Here is a 6000-nt window from a genome sequence, read left to right on the forward strand (position 1 = left end):
TCACATCACAACCTGGCTCCAAATCTCTTTTTCTAGGTTATTACATACTACTTCCTTTCATGCACCCCTTGGTCTGGCCAAACTGGCCTTCATGCTATTCCTCACAAATCATAAGATTTCACCTCCTTTCTCCATGCATTTGCAAAGGTTGTCCCCTATGTCCAAAATTCATTCATTCTTCTCATCTGCCTCAGGATCGCCCACTTACTTCAAAGCTTGGCTCAGATGGCATAGCCCAGGTGAGGTCTTATTTAATCCTCACTCCTGGATGCTAGCATCTCACCTCCAACCTAAAATTATCCCTGTAGTCTTACTTTCCTGTGTCAGAGTGTTTCATTTATATCTTACAAGCCTTGTGTCTAGTACAATGCCTTGCACATGATTGGTAGTTTGTTGTTCTTCACTCTCAAAGAGGACCCAAAACGGCATCACTACATTAGAGCCAAGTTACAATGTGTCTGACTGTGGCTGATCAGATCAACACAAGCTCAGATTATTCTACCACAGGTTGGGTACAAATACTCCATGTGAACATTTGGGGTGGATTAAGGTCCTTAATAAATGCTTGTTAATAGAATGGCTAAGATAACCAAACAATTTCTTTGACATTGAGCATAGAAACCACTTCATTTATATTGAATAGACAGAAGATTATTCTTGTCTACAACATGGGATGCCAAAAAAAATAGGTAGACAGTGGGCTATTTATCACAAGGTCTTTCTATAGGGCTAGCTCCATGCATAGAGAAGGTTTGGTTGGAAAATCTTCCCCTTCTTCCCCCCAACTCAAATTACCTCTCTCTCTCTCGATACATTACCCGAAATCCTTATGATTCTTTTCTTTAGGTTAAGACATCAAAGGGACCTGGGAAAATACAAATTCTATTAGGGAGGGATAAAGTTTTATCATCTCATAAACACTTGATTTTGAGCTAATTTATTGGAGTTACTCTAGCAGAAGAAAAAGCTGACAGAGGTGGGGAAATGGGATAGATAAGCTTTTGTCAGTGTTAAGAGGAAGGGAAATAGTGGATAGAGCACCGGCCCTGAAGTCAAGAGGACCTGAGTTCAAATCTGGCCTCAGACCAAACACTTGACACTAGCTGCGTGACCGTGGGCAAGTTGCCTAACCCCAATCACCTAAAAAAAAGAGGAATGGAAATATACTGCCCATAAGAGATCCACTCATCAAGAGAATATATATGATTTCATGAAATGAGTCACTGATTATCAGTTCATCTTGACAGCTTCTTTCTTGCGTTCTGGTATATAGGATGCACCAGTAATCAGTGACTCAGTTCATGAAATTTCCTTTATCCCCCAGACCAAGGTGAGGAGGAAAGACAGAAAGACACAGAGACACAGAGATACAGAAAAAGAGAGAGAGAGAAAGGGAGAGCAAAAGATATGGAGAGAGAGAGAAAGAGATAGAGACAGAGACAGAAAGGAAATCTTGGAGATTCCTTGGCAGAGAAGTAGTTGTATAGGGATCCAGAGATTCTGGGTCCCTTAGTAATTCAATCTCTGAGGAAGACATCAAGACAGCAACCTGGTGCAATGCCAAGGACACTGGATTAAGAATCAGAAAATCTGGGCTCTAGTCCTGGCTCTGGTAAGGTGTCTCTTTGTCTCTTTTAAACTTAGTTTCATTATATGTAAAATTAAGCTTGGGGCCTCAGTGATTGTTATCATCCCTTCTACCTCTAAGGTTCCAAATAGTCCTTCTAGTTTACACATATAGTAATAGCTCTTATTACCATAGTTATTTATTTACTATTCTCAGGGAGTTTTCTTCTCAACACTCAGATGCAGTAAATAGTATAGCTATTATTACCCCACTTTTCAGATAAAGAAATTGAAATACAGATGGATGAAGTGATTTGTCAACAGTTTAATGGGCAGAGGAAAAGCTAGAATTCAGGTCTCTAGATGCCAAATGTCATGCTCTACTTCTCCATTCTATCCTCTCATATTTAACTTACTGTGGCCCCTTCCAGCTTTAACATTAGGATCATAGGATGATATAGTTGGAAATCTAGCCCAACCCACTCATTTTACAGATGAGGAAACTGAGATGCCAAAGAGATTAAATGGTTTCCCTAAGCCAGATAATAAGTGACAGAACACAAATGTGAACCCAAGTCCTCTGACTCTAAATCCAGTGTTTCTTCTTCTGTACCTCCTTTATGTTCTAAGGTCATTTTCAGTTCTAATAGCCTGTATTACTTTGCATGTTTGTTTTGCCAGAGCCTATGACTTAATTGGTTTAGGGCGCTCCTGATAGAGATATTCCTTGTGCCTATCAGAAACTGCTCTGTAAATTGTACTTTCAGAGAGTGGTCTGGGGCAATGCGAGGTTAAGTGACTTGCCCAGTGTCACACAGCCAGCATATATCAGAAGTGAGACTTGAACCAAGTTCTTCCTGACCCTGAGTCCAACAATCTATCCCCTGTCCCACACTGCATCTCCTGGGAAAGGCATATGTACTTTGTACTTAGCACATTGCCTAGAACATACTAGGTTTAATAAATATTTATTGAGCCACTGACTATTCCAGCATTCTGTTGTCCAGTGAACCTGGAGATCCAGATAGGAAGGATTTGGACCAGCACATGTGAGTGTGAGTGCAAGAGAAGAGAAAAGTTCTACTGAAAGTCACACACATAGATACACTAAAGTATCCATCCATTAATGCATATATGTGCCCACACATACTCCCATTGCTTAAATTAGTATTCCCAATTTCTTCTGACCTGTGCCTATCTGTGATGAATTGAGATGATTGGAGCTTTGGGAAATACACTTGTCTGTTTCTCTCCAGAAAACCCTGGAACTTGAGAAGAATAAGATCGGGTTGAAGCATTGTTAGTTTCAAACTTTTTGCTGGGAAAGGAAAGAGGCTGGAATTTTTGCTTCTTAGGCTGAGGAGACTCTGCTTAGGTTCCATTCACAACATAGAATACACAAGCAATCTCTCTTATTGTACTAGCCAAGGAAGGGACTTGGGGGTGTTGTTTGGGGAGGGGACAATGTCCCCAGTTCCTTGTTAGAGCAATTGCCTAATTCCCCCATGGAACTTGGTGGGATGGATACATCTGAGGTTGGAGTGTTTCTTTCAGGAGCTGGAGAAGGTGAGGCTGTGGGATCACTGGGGAAGATTTGTTAGTGTTCCTGTTCTTTCCCTTGGGCCTGTGCAAAGCCTGGAAAGCCAGAAACAGCTTTAATCCCAAACTCTAAAGGATGCCTGTAAGTCTCATTCATTGCAAAGAGCTATAGTCTGGCTTCTGGAGCACCCAGGATCAATTATAACTCCCTTAGCTCAGGTTTAAACAAGAACCATACTTCCTTTCACTGAACTACAACATGTTTAAGATAAACATGCTCTACTAGGGAATAAAAGTATGAGAAGTCAAAGTTTAGTAGTCAAATAATAGTGATCAATAAAAGTTATCAAATGAACTTAAGATTATTAAAAACCATGTGAAAGAATACTCCAAATCACTAACAAGAGAAATGAAGATTAAACAACCTTGAGGTTCCACATTACACCCTGTGAATTGGCAAAGACAACAAAAGAAGAGAATAGTCAATGTAGGAGGGGTTATGAAAAGATCGGCACACTAATCATTGTTAGTGAAACTGTGAATTAATGCCATTATTTTGGAAAGCCATGAAGAATTATGCAAATTAAGTGATTAAAATATTCATATCCTTTGACCAAGAGATTCCACTTCTAGGCATATGATGGTTGATAAAAATAAATTCCCCATATATAGAAAAATACTTGCAGTAGCATTTGAGGGGAGGGTGGCAGTAAATAACTAGAAGCAAAGTAGATGCTCATAGATAGGGGCATGGCTAAACAAAAAGAACTTGAATAAAATGGAATATTATTTTGCTGTAAGAAATTATGAACATGATAAATACAGAAAAGCAGAAAGACGTCAATGAATTGATGGAAAATGAAATAAGTTGAACCAGGAAAACAATATACAAAATGACTATAACGATGTAAATTTGAAATAAAAATAATGACCAAACAGTCAAAACTAAAAGAGAAAAAAAATTACAAAGCATAAGTATGACCCTAAATAAGACATTTGAGAAGATAACTTCTTCCACCTTCTATCTTTACTATTTTGCAGTGGTCAGAGGCCCATAGATCTGGAACTTTGCATATATTTTCAGATGTTTTTGTTACAGCTATTAGTTTTATTGATTGTTTTTGTCTTTTACCTCTTTTTTCATTAATAAAAGTATTTGTTTTGTAGGATGACTCTCTAGGAAAAAACAGATGTAGGTATGTAAGGAAAATTTTAAATCATATAAAACAAGAGAGCGATACATTTAAGTTTTTTTATTCATTTTAAATTTAAATACAAAATAAGGAAAGAAAAAAAGAACATTTCCACCTTCACAGCACAACATGTGAGGATTCAATATAAAACAATAAATTTCCATTTCTCAAAAACCTATGTAATAAGTCTTATATATTGTTTTCAAAATAACCCAGCTTTTGTGTGCTTCTTCTAGGTTTTCTTTTGTTCTCTGCTGTGCATTTTATATTTTATCTTATTTTTTCTCCCTCCCTCCCCTCCCACCCTAGAGAAGGCTATATTTAAACATGAATATATACATATATATGCATATACATACATATCTATAGACATACACACACATATGACCATACTATGCATATTTCTATTTGTCAGTTCTTTCCCTGCGGGTGGCTAACATCTTCTTTCATAGATTCAAGTATTTCCATGTTTTTCTAAATCAATCAGCTCATCATTTCTTATATCATAGCAGTATTCCATCACAATCTATACCACATCTTGTTTTGCCATTTCCCAATTGAAGAACATCTATCATTTTAGCCAATCTGAGAGGTATAAGATGATATCTCAAAGTTATTTTAATTTATGCTTCTCTAATCAATAATGATTTAGAGCATTTTCTCATATGATTATATATAGTCTTGATTTCTTCATAGAAAATCTTCCTGTTTATATCCTTTAACAATTCATCAATTGGAGGATGACTTATTTTATACTGTCTAGTTATTTCAAACAGTCTAAAACAATGTTAAATAATATTGATGACACATAGTATGGTTTCCCTATTTTCTCCTTTAATTAAATCTATTACAGCTTTAACTTTGCTAAAATCATGACTACTACACCTGCTTTTTTATATGATAAAATTTAATCCAGCCCTTTATTTTATCTCTGTATATATCTCTCATTTTTATCGTGTTTCCTGAAAGCAACATATTGTTGAATTCAGATTTTTAATCCATTCTGCTATCCACTTCCATTTTATGGGTAAATTTATCTGATTCACATTCATAATTACTCGTAAATTTCCCTCCATCCTATTTTTCTTCACTATTCTTCTCATCCTCTCTACTCTATCTGTCCTCACTAGTGTAATTTACTTTTTCTGCTACCTGGCCCTCCTATTCTTTAATGCATCCAACCTTGTAAGAGTCCCTCCTTTGTCTTCTCTCCCTGCCCTCCACCTTAATCTACCTAAGAGTTTCTCCTTTATCTTCTCTCCCTCCAAATTCTTAATCTATACGCCCTTCTAAAAGTCACTCCCTTCCCCTATTTCCTAACCCATTTCCCATGAGAAGTTTCTAGCACTATCAGCCCTCCATCCCCACTTGTTTCTTCTGTATCATTTCTTCCTTTGATGCCTCATTTGTATGAAATAATTACTCCTTTTTATCTCTTCCTACTCAGTTTTACTTTTTAGAATTGCCCCATCATATACAAGTCAGTGTAAGACTTTCTTTCAAACTACCCAAATAATAACAGTCTTAAGAGTTCTGATAACATTTTCACATATAAGTAAACAGTTTGACCTTATTGAATCCCTTATAATTGATCTGTAATATTTACCTTATCTTTCTCTCAGATCTTATATATCAAGATTTCTATTAATTTCTGCTATTTTTGTCACAAATGTCTGAAATTCTTTCAATTTGTTAAATGTCT

The sequence above is a fragment of the Vombatus ursinus genome, unplaced genomic scaffold, assembly GCF_900497805.2.
Source record: "Vombatus ursinus unplaced genomic scaffold, bare-nosed wombat genome assembly UNPS02014786.1, whole genome shotgun sequence".
Lineage (NCBI taxonomy): Eukaryota > Metazoa > Chordata > Mammalia > Diprotodontia > Vombatidae > Vombatus > Vombatus ursinus.